The sequence below is a fragment of the Diabrotica virgifera genome, chromosome 9, assembly GCF_917563875.1.
Source record: "Diabrotica virgifera virgifera chromosome 9, PGI_DIABVI_V3a".
NCBI lineage: Eukaryota > Metazoa > Arthropoda > Insecta > Coleoptera > Chrysomelidae > Diabrotica > Diabrotica virgifera.
The window spans coordinates 25,001,510-25,019,977 of NC_065451.1; the positions used below are offsets into that span (position 1 = coordinate 25,001,510).

At 33.8% G+C, this 18,468-nt stretch overlaps 1 protein-coding gene across 3 annotated transcripts in view; it reads right to left on the reverse strand.

Annotated features, from left to right (window-relative positions):
• The window catches only part of LOC114324312 (epidermal growth factor-like protein 7), a 635,750-nt gene that overhangs the window by 194,062 nt on the left and 423,220 nt on the right, over positions 1-18,468 (reverse strand). The window contains exon 1 of one of the 3 annotated variants that reach the window (XM_028272117.2): positions 6,367-6,529. The exons of the other annotated variants lie outside the window; for them this stretch is intronic. The gene's annotated coding sequence lies outside the window, so the exon portion shown is untranslated. Of the gene's footprint in view, positions 1-6,366; positions 6,530-18,468 lie in introns of those variants that run through there. 3 annotated transcript variants of the gene reach the window in all.

Sequence of the window (18,468 nt, forward strand, 5' to 3'; positions counted from 1 at the left end):
AATTAATAGTGTAAACCTTCTTCTTTCATAAACTATCGTCGGTTCGCTAAACTCAGACACAACTGGCTAGAGATTTTAGTCCGTATGTTTTTTCTTTTTTGCCAATTTTGCAAAACTTAGCAAAATTACTAACAATTTAGTAATTATTAACTATTTAGAAAATATTTTTTGCCAATTTTAAAAAAATTGGCAAAATTACTCACTAAAATCATTAGCCAGTTGTGTTTGAGTTTAGCGAACGGACTAATCCAAAGTATTACTGTGACTTCATCATTTTCTGACTTATAGTGTTGCAGAAAAAATTAATTTGGAAAAAACAAATTAAATAACTTTTAAAGTATTTGACCAATAGCTTTGAAATTTAGGGTATCATTTAAGCACCAGAAGTCTCAGCATTCAGTGTAATAAGAAGGTTCTAAGTGAATTTTTACATACGTTACGAATATTAATAAAATCTCAAAATTTATGATTTATTTTGCAATTTTTTAAGCAACCAATAAGGATAGATATATTCAGCGAACGCCATATTGAAGTTTTTTTTATAAGATTTATGAGATTCTTACTCTCAAATTTGTTTTAAATGCTTAACTTTTTGGTAATAGACGAAAAAAGCGAAAATTTACCGTTTTTTATCTTAATTTGTTTATAACTATGTATATCATCAAAGGCTGCAGGAAACATATAGGTTATTATTATAGATGCCCATACTACTCAAAAAATTTGGTTTCGGCCTGAAGGGGGTTGTGTCACCAAGTTGGTCCGTGCGCAGAATTCGTTTATGGGGGGGGGGGGGGGGTTTGACATATGTGTATCATGTTAGGTTATGAAGTTAATAAAAAATAATAAGAAACTTTTCTTATAAATGAAGACATTTTATTGTGTCTTGGTCTTGACTTGATATTTTTATTAACTAAATTTAAACATCAGTTAGCCCACAAACGATGCTTTGCGTTTCCACTCCTTCTTACAGGTCTCCATAATCGATACTATCGATGGTTGCATTCACAATGACACTGATAATAGGAGGTAAAAAAGGCGGGAAAATTAAAAAAAAACGTGCACAAGATCGAGAAAGTTGAGAATGTCGAAACAAAAATTGACAAAAAAATATTTGGGGTTTGGTTTGGTTGGATCGGGGAGAGCAGCATATGTGCCTCCTGATGAGAGACTAATAAGTTTCGAAACCGGTAGAGGTGCTTGCAGCACTCTCTGATTGGACTGGAATATGGTTCGGCTGTATTTTCGTTTTGCAACGAAATTGAAAATGGTTATTCATTTTTAAAAAAATATTTATTATCAAGTCGGTTTGACTTTTGTAGAATAAGGACTATTGCTAGTGGAAAATTATGTGGAAAAATTCTCGATGGGGGGGGGGGTTAGAACCCCCAAAACCCCCCCCCCTGCGCACGGGCCTGTCACCAACAGGATATTTTTTTGCTTATTTCTCTGAACTATAACGATTTAAAAAAAAAAGGTTAAAAGAAAATGGTAAAAAAGTTAAAATAAATACATATAATGCAAATGCAAAATATGGAATCCTCGTGTCTGAGAATGTTTCTTTCAATATTTCTCACTTTTTTTGCTTTCGTTTTTTCTTTAACTTTCGTTTATCCGATCTGTTGTTAATTTTTTCCGCGGAACACCGAAAATATAAGATTAACCTTCATAAAAGTTAAGAGCGCAAGAACATACCGAAGAAGATTTAGTCTCGTCTAGTGAGAATTTCTTCGCGGAAGAAAACCTATTTCCAGCTTTTATATTTGCCATTCGCTGAAACACCCTGTACGTAGTTATTCGTGCAATTATTCGTTGGCAATAATAGAATGGCTGACAGCAAAAATTGGCGCAACGCCAACACTCCAACTAAGTTGTGTTCAACAACGGTCACGCAAAACACAACTAACAAAAAAAGTACGAAATCACAAGCTGCTGCAATACAAAATCCTGAAACTCTCACGTTGATGTTTCACACGAAGTGAATTGAATTTATAATGAGATAAACATCATAGATCAGAACGAGACAAAATGTCATGACAAAGTCGAGATTGTAACCGTATATTAAAGGCAGGTGGTTGTATATACTGCTAAAACGTTGGTTGTAGATACTATATTTTGAATTTTGTTTCTAATAAAGGACGTCTTATGGGTTCAGCATGTACAACTTTTAATAAAGTAATTAAAAATAATACATAAGTATATAAAAATAATAACACCGCCCAACAAAAAAAATTTGTCTTGCTGATTTGGATTAGTTTAACTGTGTTGGGGATGGGGGAGAGGATTCACGCTGGATGCTTTACTCATTACTAGCTAAATGATTGTATGAGAGATTTTAACCTTCCAAAGGAATCTTCTAAGTTCTTTGCCTCCAGACTGAAGGCAAAGAAAAAAAATTTCATACCACGGTAACAGAGAAAAAGATATTTGGCCGTTTTTTTCTCAGCAAGATTAAAAACTATATGGTTTTTTTGTAACAAGATTAAAAGACTGTTATATAGAAAAACCGCAATGCAAACGATGTCAAGCGTATGGTCACACATGGAAGTTCTGTGCTAGAGGACAAAGGTGTGTTAAATGCACAAAAAAACATCTTACTAAAGATTGCGACAAACCTGAAAATGGTAAACCAAAATGTGTTCATTATGGCGAAAACCATCCTGCCAACTATCGAGGATGTATCGTCGCAAAGGAAATGCAGAAAGTAAAAAACAGAGGTCTGAAAAAGACGAATTTGCCACACCAAGTCAAATTTGCCACATTTGAAACCAAGTCAAATGCTGGTGAAAGAAAGCAAACACAGAAAGTTACTAGTAATAAGACATACATTGCGGTAACAAAAGGTCGCAATATAAATTATTATAATGATAAATACCAAAAAACAACAGAAAATGAAAAACAAACAGAACAAACCCTACAAATGATATTACAGGAGTTGAAAAAATTAAATGAAAAGGTCACTTCCCTGGAATATAGAGCTCAAGGTGCTATTCCAAAGGTAAGAAATGGCTAATGGTCTTAGAATTGTCGGATGGAATGCCAAGTGGTTGCTTAATCATCAAAAAGAACTACAAGCAATCCTTGACATCGAAATAATTGATTTATTTCTTGTCTCTGAAACGCATTTCACAAATCAATCCTACATCAAATTTAAAGGATATAAGGTATATCATACAATACATCCTGACAATGCGGCCAAAGGAGGCAGTGCAATCATTATAAAGGATAATATAATATATGGAACTTCCATTTATTTCAAAAGTTTAGGTTTTTTGGTGTACTGTAGTGGCTTGAATATGTTCAGTTTTATATTCCAACTCTTCATGATGACATCTTTTGAAATAAATGTAAGTTCCATATACTGCCCACCTAAACATTCCATTAAAAAAGAGCAGTATAATGAATTCCTGTAAAGCTTAGGGGAAAGGTTCATTATTGGAGGTGGCTTCAATGCAAAGAACACACACTGGCGCTCTAGAACCACTACTACTAAGGGAAAGGAGCTTTTGTTAGGCATTAAAGAACAGAGGTGTGAAGCATTATCAACTGGTAGACCAACTTACTGGCCTACGGATAGCAACAAGACCCCTGATTTAATAGACTTCTTTATTATTAAGAATATTTCAGCTAATTTCATAGACATTGATGACTGTTGGAACTTAAATTCTGATCATTCGCCCATAGTACTAACCATGAGTGACCGAATTATTAACAAACAAAGTAACCCCACATTAACAAATAAATAGACGGATTGGGCAAGTTTTAAGCTGAGCCTTGAAGAGAGAATAAATCTAAGTGTACCAATACAAAACGCAGAGCAACTAGATAAAGAAGCAGAATTGTTGGTGAACAATATCCAGCAAGCATCATGGGAAAACACTCCTACACTGAAACCTAGGCTAAAAGGAAACAATTACCCAAAAGAAATAAGGAACATGATAATTGAAAAAAGAAAACTGAGAAGAATTTGGCAACAGACAAGGTCTCCTCAAGATAAGACTAAACTAAATCGTGCAAGTCAACAACTTAAAAGGACTATCCTACAATTAAAGAATGACTCAATTAATTCTTACTTAAAGGAGCTAACAGATGACGGTAGTACAGATTATTCCTGATGGAAAGCTACTAGAAGACTGAAAAGACCTATTATGCACTCTCCTCCTATTAAACTAGAAAATGGTAACTGGACCAGAAGTAGTGCACAAAAAACAGAGCTATTTGCCATACATCTTGAAAATACATTCAAATCAAATAAACCTCAAGGGGATGAAGAAAGATGGGAGAAACCTGTTCAATTAGAGAAAGAAATGCGGCTAACTACACCAAAAGAAGTGCTTGAAGAAATAAGGGAAAATATTAATCCGAAGAAAGCTCCGGGCTATGATTTAATTACCGGTGAGCTGTTGAAAAATCTTCCCCGAAGAGCTATCGTAAAATTAACAAACTTCTTTAACGGTGCATTCAGATTAAAATATGTACCAATGATATGGAAGATGGCGGAAATCATTATGATTCCTAAACCAGGAAAACCAGCACACGAGGTTTCGTCATACAGACCGATATCTCTGCTTCCTGTAATATCGAAGCTGTTTGAGAAACTGCTCCTCAAGAGAATAAAAACCAATTATCGAAGCAAGAAATTTGATACCGACACATCAATTCGGATTTAGAAATAAGCATTCAACAATTGACCAGGTGCACACAATCACAAATATTATCGAAAGATCACTAGAAGAAAAGAAAGTCTGTTCAACTGTATTCCTTGATGCTGCACAGGCTTTTGATAAAGTCTGGCATGAAGGTTTAACATACGAACTAAAATGTTTTTTACCTATACAGTACTCAAAACTTTTACAATCGTGCATAAAAGAACGGCATTTTAGAATTAAGCAAGAAGACTGTTTTTCAGACTTAAAAGAAATTAGAGCAGGTGTTCCACAAGGCAGTGTGTTGGGTCCGGTCCTATACCTACTATACAAGTGTGATATACCTGTACTGGAAGACAACACAGTTGCCACCTTTGCTGATGATACAGCTATTCAAGCAGTAGGGACGACAAGTGAAGAGGCGACCAACAAGGTCCAAATAGCAGTTAACCAAATCCACAAATGGACACAAAAATGGAGAATCAGGCTGAATGAAGCTAAATCTGTCCATGTTAATTTCACCAACAAAAAAATACAATATATACCTATTCTAATCAACAATATCCAAGTACCATATGCAAATACTGCTAAGTATTAATTTGGGTATAACATTAGATACAAAACTACGCTGGAAGGTACACGTTAAGAAAAAAAGGGAAGAACTAAATATAAGATATAAAAAAATGTATTGGCTAATTTGAAGAAACTCCACATTGTCTATGCATAATAAGTTACTAGTTACAAACAAATATTGAGACCTGTTTGGTCTTGCGAACCCGCAAGATGGTTTCTCTCAAAGAGGAAGTCATTTAAATCTTAAAATGAATTTTTATACCCTTAATGTCTAATACACTACTTATAACTTAGAATGAAACCTAAAGAACCCAATACAATGTAAGCTATTAGATTCTTCCTCCTTCCTGGTCTGGACAGTTTTAGACTTTGCTCCTGTATTTCAAGCTGATGATGGCTCGGTAAGAGCCGAAACGCGTCCTTGTATGACATTTTTATAATATACATTTTTGTGGTACCTCTTTGAGTTTTCTACTTTCGTAATTTAGGTTAAATTAAAATTGCTCATTGGTCAATTATGACCAGATTGTAATTGTAATAATCATCATCGTAGTGATAATTATGGGAAAAAAATATAGAAAAAATTGGTATATTAGAGTATACACTATTTAGCACTAGATCATTATCTTGTTTATCATTATTTGTCTATCGGCCGTTCCAAACGAAATTTAAAATGTGTCTTTCTACATAATAGCAACAAATATGGAAGTCCACCAATTGGGCAATAAGTATACAAACATAAAGGAAGAATGTAAAACAATATTGATGATGCTAAAAATATCAACTATGACCAATATCAAGGTGGCTATACAAAATATCCTTATTTCTTGTCTCTTTGGGATAGAGCAGGGTTAAATACCAACAATAAAATAGGGCAGAATGGCCCTCTAGAGATGCTTTAGTTTAAGGACAAGCTAACGTAATTAACGAAGCATTGGTCAAACGACAGAAAATAATATTACATCCGTTGCATATTAAACTAGGGCTCATGAAACAAATTGTAAAGGCCTTAGACCAGAATGGTCTGCTCTTCTGACATGTCCGTACCAGGTTAATCTCTTCTGTTCGATGTAGTCTATTATGTCTGAGTTCACTCCCATTCTTCTGGCATGGCAAACTGTGGCAAATCCCTTATATGCATAATACTTACCGGATAACCCGATAACCCGGCCGAATTATCGGGGTTCCTCTGTAAATCAAATATAGAGACAGAGAAAATTCTCTATAGGTCAGAAAATCAAATATCTTGATCACTTATATACCATACCCACTGTACTAATTAATAATTGCTAGTTCCTTGTACGTACAATAAAACTGAGCTCTCTCGTTACAACATCGGAATGACAGCTTGAACTTAACGTAGATATTATCCTATCAAAAGAATGCCGCGGCCGTAAATACACCCGGATAAAAATAAGATACCTTAGTTGCCAAGTTGAGTTATTGTTGTGTCTATGATTGTTCCCTGTTTCATTGTTTAGGTAACATTGCAGCTGGTAGTACCTACTCGATATTATGTCTAGTCATTCTGCAAAAACGCAAAAATATGCACTCTACGGCCTGCAAACACTTCGAAAGCAAATAAATTAAAACGTACACAAACAATAAGGGCTCGGCAGAGAATTGAATTTTTGTTTTTATGTACCTACGTTGTTTGGTTAACCGAAAGATTTTTATACCACGTTTATTAATGTAATGACTGACACCACAGTAGCCTGCATATACATTTCACAAGGGTATTATACAGAGTTGAACAGCGAACTTGAACAAATTCTATAATAAATATATTATGTGGGTGTGTTCAAAAACACTCTCGAACATCTTGATTGGTACTGTTCCTTGTGCGTTTTTTGCAATAAAACTTTTCACACAGATCGTGCCATAACACCAATTTTCTTATTTCAAAAACAACACCCTGCATTAGACTCTCTCTCCATTCGTGAACATCCTTTCTTCCTCATATATCCTACTCATGCTGCAAAAAAACAACCCATTCCTCTCCTAGACCCTTCCAAATCTCCACAGGTATTCCATCAGGACCAACTGCCTTACCATTCCTAATCACATCACTCAAAAAAAATTGGTTCGTAATATTGATTAACAGTGATTATTGAATAGTATTTGGTTGTAACAACAATTCAATTTTTTGTTTCAACGAACTTTTAGACATTGATGAATGTATTTGGTTATTGTCACAATAAATGAATAATAATTGTGAAAATAACTAGAGTACATTAATGAATAACATTCAATTTATTCAGCCAATAAGTTAGTTTCGTATATTTAATAAATATTCTTAATTCTGGCAGCAACTTACTTTATTGATTTCATAGATGATAAGCAATTACCTTGGTTTATCGTGACAATGTACAGATTTTATTAAAACAATGTACAAATGTTCTTAATATAGAGTAATATTTGATTATTCCATAGATGTAAACTGATTGTTGTGACAATGAATACAATAATCAATCTACTACTGCGTTTAATAACCACAATCAATGCGTTTATGGTAACAATATACGCAGTTGTTGAAACAATAAATGTTTTGCTTGACCAATTGAAATGTAACGGCTTTTCCTTATCGTGATACCCCGAGCTTCTCTGTTACCTCTGCCGAAGTGCCGAATAATTTCATTTCGTTTCCAAGTGTAGTCCGTACTGGAAGGAAGTTTTCGTGTGTTTATTATCGTATTCATTTTTTTCGAATCCTGAGAAAATTAATTGGTATTTTTGAAAAATTTAAACAGAGAATAAAATATTATAGTATTATCGAGGGTCTGAAGTCCCTGAGAACTTCTATAATGATTGTTTTAATAAGTCACAGGGGTGAAAAAGAGAAAATTTAGTATGATTTTCTATTTCAAATACAGTGGAACCCGATAAGTCGGCCCCCGATAACCCGGAAGTCCGGCTAACTCGGACCGATTTTCATCAGACAAAACAAAAAAATTTTCACTTCGACTGAGTTTTTTACCAAGAAATAAACAATACTCTATACAACTGTATATAATTTAGATGTACTGTGCATATGAATTTCATGTTTTGGCATTTACATTGGAGTATATCTCTAGGTATACCGTATTTTATTAATTTTTACCATATTCTCCGGGTAACCCGGATTTTCGATAACCCAGATCGGCCGCGGTCCCGATTAATCCGACTTATCCAGGTTCCACTGTATTCCATTCAAAAGAAACTTTTTGTTTATTCTAACGGACTTTCAGCCCTCGGTAATAATGTAATCTTTTATTATGCTTCTAAATTTTTAAAAAATACTTATTAGTTTTCTCAGGATTTCAAAAAAAATGAACGCGTTTAAAAGGAATTCGATTGAAATTTTGCACCTGCACTCTCAAAAAGTATTAAAGTGTTATACATTTTTGGAATCACTATTTCAAACACTTTTAAATGAGATGTCACATGATGTACTTTCCCATTTAAAAAAATCAAAGTTGTGCCTGTAACCTGAAGAGGGATCGCGTTCGAAACATTGATGTTATAATGTACTGTGATTATTTTAAAAATCGACCTGTCCGAGAATTTTGCTTATGTGCTAAAAATAAATAAGTTTATAAGGGGGGTAACACTTATTCCAGCGCACTGTATAAGAGAAATCATATGGGAAATCACACAGTGTAAAGTTCATTAGGTTTAGGATGAAAAAGGGGGGTTTGCAAAATTATTATTAGTCAATTAATATCATACATTGAGCTAATGCACTCAGTAATTATTAATATAAAATACGTTTATAGTAGGATTGAACGAAACTGATTGTAGGATTAAATAGAATTGCTTGTCAGAATAACAGTATTTATTGTGGGAATGCGAATGGAAACGAAATTTATTGGATGCATGAATCAGTATACGTTAGGAGAAATAACACTGTTATTGACACAACGAATAGTCTTCGTCGGTCAATTAACGACGTTGTTGTTTCAATGAATAGTATTCGTTGACTCAGTGAACAGTGTTCGTAATATCAATAAACGTAATACATTGAATCAACTAACAAAAATAATGAATTGATGAACATCGCTTTGTTGTTCGAATAAAACGAAGAATTGGACAAATTTTAAGTATTGCTTTTGTTTTCTGAATTAACATTTTTAAGATAATGTACGTTTTTTGTTGAGTAATTTAACGCATCGACAACCTCATCCCTCGCTACATCGTTCGTCTCGATCTTACGCTTCTCCTACCCTCTATTTTTCCTTGAATTATGAGTCTCAAGATGTTGTATCTTTCGCCTCTCATAAAATGTCCGAGATATTGCAATTTCCTTTCTTTTATTGTGTTTTCAATTTCCCTCTCTCTGCATATTCTCCTTAATAGGCAGATATTTCCTTAGCAACAGCTAAAGCGCTCTTTGCTTCATTCTTTGCTACCTTAGATCCTTAAGATCCTAGATTCATCTTATTTAGATCTGGCATATCTCTTTCTAGCCCCTTTCTTCTTTCTAGCTTTCTGTTGCACTTCATCGTTTTACCACCAAGTTTCTTTGTCCCTTGGAGGCCCTTTACCGGATGTTTTTCCCAGCACTTCTTCTTTCACTCGAACTACAACTTTGATACTGGCTTCCCATTACTCGTTTACCATATTTCTTTCCTCAAACTCTTCCAGAACTCTACTCTCAAAGACTCTTACCAAATCCTTATCATTTAACTTTCACCATTTTACTTTCTGGTGTCCAACTTTCTTTCCTTTTCACCTAATCTTTATCTCTGTATCAACTATCAACTGTCGGTATTAACCAGCTACACGGTCACCCTTTATCACTTGACAGTTGGTGACTTCTTTTAGCTGACTTCTTCTACAAAGCCCAAAAAGTAGATATTGTCAAATACTCCTATATTGAGAAGTGCAAGTGGTTTTTCGGAATCTATTCCACCCACTGTACGAGATGGTGTAAAGCAATAGGGATGTTCACTAATTTTTAAATATAGTTAAATTCAATAGATTACAAGGTATATAAAAACGTAACAATCATAAAACTGTTTAAAAATGTACATTTTTTAAGATAAATGAGTTCATAATGTTGATTTTCTTGGAGGCTAGAAAAACGGTACCTTGCAGCGAGGCTACGGTCTGTGACGTCAGCAGTCGTAACGTCTTTGATCGACGACCAGTTTTGTATACTTATTTACTCAGTGTATTTGAATGTGCGCAGTTTTTTACGTATTTAGTTATTAAAAATAAAGCCAAATAAGTTCTGACAAGATTTTTATTACCGTTCCAGCCAATTTAAAACAGAAAAAGAAATGGTTTGTTGCAGCTAGAACTTAAAATAACTAACTTAAAGAACTAACTTAATAAAATAAACATTATAGAAGTTTTCCAGAGACTTTCGGCCCTTGGTAATAATGTAATTGTTCTTTCTGCATTTACATTTTTCAAAAATACTTATTAGTTTTCTCAGGATTCGAAAAAAATGAATGAATTTAAATAGCATTGGACCAAGATTTTGCACCTACCCCATTAAAGAGTAAATGAAAAAGTTTCGGGACCTCAAATTTGTATTCCTTAAACTGGGATATTCCTAAAAACGGGATTCTAATAATACATACAGTAAAAGTAAACCTTGAAATAACTACATGTGGATGTAGGTATGACTTTATATTATATTAAAATCATTAATAATTTAGTGAAAAGATTGGTTGAAATGAAAATGTATAATACCCAAGTTCAAAAATATTTTTTACCTTGGAACAGTTGTCAACTCGAAATACGAAACAACCGAAATAAGATCTAGAGTTAAAAAGAACATAGCAACATAATTTAACAACATGCATGAGAAATATTTTCACCCATTGCGACATAATATCTCTCCCATTAAAAATGCGGCTGCTAAAATGTTATTATTTCCGGTCTTGCTATATGGCGCAGAGGCCTGGACAATAATGGAAACATTAATGAAAAAGCTAGAGACATTCGAGATGTGGGTGTACCCACGTATCCTCAAAATATCATGGGCGATCCATACCAACGTACAGGTATTGCGTCGAATTGGAAAACAAAAAGAAATCTCTTTTACAATTAAGAAACGAAATCTTAAATATTTCGGTCATATCATGAGGCATGATAAATATCGTATACTAAAACTGATAACGCAAGGTAAAATAGAGAGCAAACGCGGACCCGGAAGAAAAGACACTCATGACTTAAAAACTTACGCCAATGATTTGGACAAAAATCGATCGAGTTATTCAGAAACGCCTCAAATGAAATTAAAATTGCCATGATGATAGCCAACGTCCACAACGGACAAGGCACATGAAGAAGAATAAAAATATTTTTAATACACCTAACCAAGGTAAAGTCATAACCAGCCAATGTATGTATACAATATGCATGCGTACAATGCATGCATACAACTTTCTCTATTTTTTTTGTGGAGTATTAAGCATTTATTTTTTTAGCTTAAAGAAGACATGGAAAATTATATGGAATATACACTCAGTAAAGCTGTGGTAGATTTATTTTTTTACAAGATGCCAATAAATCATACACCATTGTTACATCTACACTACAGTCAGTAGTTTATACGAATCGGCTTTCTGAAAACCTTCTTCCATTTTATTTGTTTATTTTTGTACCACCCAAAATATGTTCTTACAAACAGTCTATCCACTTTAAACTAAACAAATTCACTATAAAACTCCACTTTAACCCTGATAAAACAAGAAGAGAACAAAATAAAATGACCTGAAACGTCAAACAGGTAAACAGTAACACTATGAGAATGGCGCGCGCTTGGGGTATGCAACTAGTGACGTCAGGCCAATAGAGAAGCGTTCTTGAAATTTAAAATAATGCTAGATTTCTAATAAAGATTTTTTATAGAAAGACTTTTTCAATTTTGTTGAAATTTTGGACAATTATTCCTAGGGTGTTTCTTAATCGTTTTACATGTTTGAAATGACTTTTTAATTTTTTATGAACATCCCTATTGAACGTGTCTATTGAGCAACTTTTCTAGATTCAGATTCTTTAGTACAAATGATATTAACTTATTGGCCCCAGAAACTTTGCGTTTTTCTGTTCGGTTTTGCCAATTTTGGGTATAAAAGCTACCCGTATGAGTCCTCATGCTTTTCGTATGTCTAAGTCATGGGCAGTATATAGTATCCTACATAATAAATCTTTGTATTTGAGTAAAATGTCATTTTCCTTCTGTAGAAGTACTGGATACATCCCGTAAAGATCTAGAGATTTATATGACTCAACTGAGTTTAATACTCATTTGATTTTGGCCTGATCTACTACTTTTTTGGCACATGCCAATTTTTCGTTAGAAATATAAGGTATGATTTCCAGTTCAGTGTACTGCCATGCGTAACGGTATTGTTTTTGTTTCGCACATAGGAAAGTGTACCTTAAAAAGTCCTTTCAAGGCCTTCACCTACCTTCTTTAGGTGTGATCAGGGCCGTGCCGTCCATAAGGGCGGAGAGCAAAAAAAGGCGCCGGCAGGTGTCGAAAAAAAATTTAACAATACCGAAATTACCAGAAATATTAGTAATCTTTTATTATCTTGTAAAATTCAAAATTTACCAATCGTAGGTATATATAAAAATATACGTCTTATAGATATAAAAATATCAGTTATTATTAAGTGTACGAACCGTTCTTTCTCTCATTAAACTGAACTTTTACTAGTATTACTACATTCACTCGCGGTAAATACGGGTGTCCACTTATATTTTCCCCCATTATTTATATATTATATTTTCCCCCATTTTAACTGCCTATAACTTCTAAACGGCTCAAGATAGAAATATGCGGTTTTCGCTGAAATGTTTTATTTTAGTAAAAGTTTTGTCTGAATGGATTGAACTTTTTATATCGCTTTCAAATACGAAAACAAAAATGGCGGATTTTTGAAAAAAACTTTTTTGATTTTTTTTTAATGGAACACCCAGTATATTTTTCTGTAAATTGAAAGAAAGGTCCTTCACCTATCCAGCGATATAAAGTTTTTCAAAATCGGTTGTCAAATCACTGACTAATTAATTTTTAAAGTGAGAGGTGCAACATGGATATCACATAACATAATATCAATTTGCTTAGTTATGTTATTTAGGTATGTGATATCCACGTTGCACCTCTCATTTTAAAAATTAATTACTCAGTGAGTTGACAACCGATTTTGAAAAACTTCATATCGCTGGATAGTTGAATGACCTTTCTTTCAATTTACAGAAAAATATACTGGGTGTTCCATTAAAAAAAAGTCAACAACTTTTTTTTCAAAAATCCGCCATATTTTTTTCGTATTTGAAAGCGATATGAAAAATTTAATCCATTCAGACAAAACTTTTGCTAAAATAAAACAATCAGCGAAAACAGCATATTTCTATCTTGAGCCGTTTAGAAGTTATAGGCAGTTAAAATGGGGGAAAATGTAAGTGGACACCCGGTATTGCAAAACCTCTGAATTTTAAAGAACAGCTTGGATGAACATGAAATTTGGCATACACATAGCTAACATGTCAAAGAAGAAAATAATATTGTGCCGATTTGTGCTTTTGCCCTAGGGGAGTACCACCCCTTCAAGGGGGGGTGAAAAAATATACGTTCAAAATAAATCCGGAAGTGGATAAACTGACGAATTGTATGTAACGACATAATATGTATAAAGTTAAGTTGTTCTATAAAGTTTTTATATTACTTAAGTCAATATCTACCTTCCGAGATATTTGTGAGTGAATATGTTCATTTTTTAACAAAAAAAAAACACGTTTTTAAACGGTTTTTAACAAAAAAACAAGTTTTTAGACGGTTTTCGAAAATTTTGAAAAAAAGGCGTTTACTTCAAAATTTCAAATTAATATTTTTTATTTAAAACCAATTTTTTTGAAATAAGCACTTTGAAATGGTGAAATTTCCAGGTAATATAAATATACATCAGTGAAGTAAATTGTAAAGCTGTAACGATTAATTTCATTTGGGATGCTAATTAAGCGGATATTTTTACGATGTTTTTTTACCAAAAAAAAGGGACCGATTTTATTTTCAGCGTTACTGGATTACTTTTGCTGCTAGAAACTAAAAAAAAAAAAACAAAAATAAAGCTTTTTCTAAAGACTTCTAAAAGTTATAACGAGTTTTGCCCGAAAAGTGCTTAATTTTTTGGTTATTTTATGTTGAAATGTTCGATTTGGAATTTGACGAATAACAACCCACTTTTCTCGAGCTTCCTCTACTAGATCTATCGGCTTCATGCCTGCACAAGTTTTTAAATTTTTTTATAAGCAATGTATATTTTTGCTAAGAACATTTTTTTCAATAAAATACACATTTTTGTGTTTTTTGCGAAAAACCGTTTACAACCTTGGTTTTTATGTTGAAAATGAACATATTCACTCGCAAATAACTTGGAAGATATTGACTTAGGGAAAAAACTGTATATGGAACAAAAGTTGCTTAGAATTAGTCAGTTTATCCTCTTCCGGACTTAGTTTTAACGTATATTTTTTCATCCCCGACGACACAATATAATTTTTTTCTTTATTATAAATTAGCTAAGCTATGTGTATGCCAAATTTCATGTCAATCCAAGATCCAAGCGGTTCTTTGAAATACGGAGCAAAAACTGTGAGCAAATGGACTATAGTAATAATTATATATATATATATATATATATATACCAGTATATATATATATATATATACCACCAGCAATGGATTGCACCAGTCTTTGAATGACTTTTTGGCTGCATCGCGGCCTCAGATATACGAAAGGAATGTTCTCATCTTCGTCTTTCCTATAAAGTCGTACTGATGACGCAATAATGCAGAAACCGGTCTACGAATGGTAGGAGAGACGGAGGTGTGAATATTAATTTCGTATATTATTTACACATTATTTTCATACTTTTGTTAAAGTAGAAAGCAGCAATTATTGCCTCTTGTTTTCGGCGTTCTAGGTATTTTATTTTAAATACCGGGCGCCATCTAGTGCCTTCAAAGTGGAAGGCCATACAGGTTTCATTACCAAAACAAGTAGGTAGATTGTTTGCATATAATTCAGATTGCACCAGTCTTTGAATGACTTTTTGGCTGCATCGCGGCCTCAGATATACGAAAGGAATGTTCTCATCTTCGTCTTTCCTATAAAGTCGTACTGATGACGCAATAATGCAGAAACCGGTCTACGAATGGTAGGAGAGACGGAGGTGTGAATATTAATTTCGTATATTATTTACACATTATTTTCATACTTTTGTTAAAGTAGAAAGCAGCAATTATTGCCTCTTGTTTTCGGCGTTCTAGGTATTTTATTTTAAATACCGGGCGCCATCTAGTGCCTTCAAAGTGGAAGGCCATACAGGTTTCATTACCAAAACAAGTAGGTAGATTGTTTGCATATAATTCAGATTGCACCAGTCTTTGAATGACTTTTTGGCTGCATCGCGGCCTCAGATATACGAAAGGAATGTTCTCATCTTCGTCTTTCCTATAAAGTCGTACTGATGACGCAATAATGCAGAAACCGGTCTACGAATGGTAGGAGAGACGGAGGTGTGAATATTAATTTCGTATATTATTTACACATTATTTTCATACTTTTGTTAAAGTAGAAAGCAGCAATTATTGCCTCTTGTTTTCGGCGTTCTAGGTATTTTATTTTAAATACCGGGCGCCATCTAGTGCCTTCAAAGTGGAAGGCCATACAGGTTTCATTACCAAAACAAGTAGGTAGATTGTTTGCATATAATTCAGATTGCACCAGTCTTTGAATGACTTTTTGGCTGCATCGCGGCCTCAGATATACGAAAGGAATGTTCTCATCTTCGTCTTTCCTATAAAGTCGTACTGATGACGCAATAATGCAGAAACCGGTCTACGAATGGTAGGAGAGACGGAGGTGTGAATATTAATTTCGTATATTATTTACACATTATTTTCATACTTTTGTTAAAGTAGAAAGCAGCAATTATTGCCTCTTGTTTTCGGCGTTCTAGGTATTTTATTTTAAATACCGGGCGCCATCTAGTGCCTTCAAAGTGGAAGGCCATACAGGTTTCATTACCAAAACAAGTAGGTAGATTGTTTGCATATAATTCAGATTGCACCAGTCTTTGAATGACTTTTTGGCTGCATCGCGGCCTCAGATATACGAAAGGAATGTTCTCATCTTCGTCTTTCCTATAAAGTCGTACTGATGACGCAATAATGCAGAAACCGGTCTACGAATGGTAGGAGAGACGGAGGTGTGAATATTAATTTCGTATATTATTTACACATTATTTTCATACTTTTGTTAAAGTAGAAAGCAGCAATTATTGCCTCTTGTTTTCGGCGTTCTAGGTATTTTATTTTAAATACCGGGCGCCATCTAGTGCCTTCAAAGTGGAAGGCCATACAGGTTTCATTACCAAAACAAGTAGGTAGATTGTTTGCATATAATTCAGATTGCACCAGTCTTTGAATGACTTTTTGGCTGCATCGCGGCCTCAGATATACGAAAGGAATGTTCTCATCTTCGTCTTTCCTATAAAGTCGTACTGATGACGCAATAATGCAGAAACCGGTCTACGAATGGTAGGAGAGACGGAGGTGTGAATATTAATTTCGTATATTATTTACACATTATTTTCATACTTTTGTTAAAGTAGAAAGCAGCAATTATTGCCTCTTGTTTTCGGCGTTCTAGGTATTTTATTTTAAATACCGGGCGCCATCTAGTGCCTTCAAAGTGGAAGGCCATACAGGTTTCATTACCAAAACAAGTAGGTAGATTGTTTGCATATAATTCAGATTGCACCAGTCTTTGAATGACTTTTTGGCTGCATCGCGGCCTCAGATATACGAAAGGAATGTTCTCATCTTCGTCTTTCCTATAAAGTCGTACTGATGACGCAATAATGCAGAAACCGGTCTACGAATGGTAGGAGAGACGGAGGTGTGAATATTAATTTCGTATATTATTTACACATTATTTTCATACTTTTGTTAAAGTAGAAAGCAGCAATTATTGCCTCTTGTTTTCGGCGTTCTAGGTATTTTATTTTAAATACCGGGCGCCATCTAGTGCCTTCAAAGTGGAAGGCCATACAGGTTTCATTACCAAAACAAGTAGGTAGATTGTTTGCATATAATTCAGATTGCACCAGTCTTTGAATGACTTTTTGGCTGCATCGCGGCCTCAGATATACGAAAGGAATGTTCTCATCTTCGTCTTTCCTATAAAGTCGTACTGATGACGCAATAATGCAGAAACCGGTCTACGAATGGTAGGAGAGACGGAGGTGTGAATATTAATTTCGTATATTATTTACATATATATATATATATATATATATATATATATATGTATATATATATATATATATATATATATATATATATATATATATATATATATAAAAGGTGTTTTTTTATCAGGTTTTGCGGTCAAAAATTAAAACGATTCTATTTTCTCGAAATTTAATTAAGAACATCCAAAAAAAAATAGTTAATAGTTTTCCAAATTAATAATATACTGTGTTGGAATGTAGCTTAACGATTCCGCTCTTGTACTCCTGAGGAAGCCAATAACCATTGGCGAAATATAGAGTTTTCGAGAAAATAGAATCGTTTTAATTTTTGACCGCAAAACCTGATAAAAAAACACCTTTTTACTTACTAAACGGTCGATAAGATATAAAAAAAAATAAAAAAAAAATAACTATATATATATATATATATATATATATATATATATATATATATATATATTTATAATGTACCTAATCGTTGTTTTTTTGTAAATATTTATAGTATTCGTAATAACTTATCAGTATATATATTACTTTCGTGCTGCTGAAAATCTAAGAGCAGAAAATAAGTGTGTTGCCCAGAAGGCCATGCTAAGAATCACAAGGAGGCAGAATACCAAATAATATCAGGCAAATAACAAAAATCAAAGACATAGTAGAACATGTTGCAAAAAAGAAATGGAGATGTGCAGGTCATGTGGCAAGAACACCGAGCAACAGCTAGACTATAAAACAAAAAAAAATTATAGAAGATTATTGGAATAGCGAGGACAATCGGATAAACAAGCAGAGATCGACCACCAACGCGCTGAAGTGACGATGTAAAGAGAACTGCCGGGAACTGGATAGCTAGTAGCTCAAGATAGGGAGACATGGAGTAACTTAGAGGAGGCCTATGTTTAGCAGTGGACGATAACAGTTAGATTATGATGATGATGATACTGTCCTAACACATAAAAATAGTTTGTAGGTATACCCTATAACGATTCACT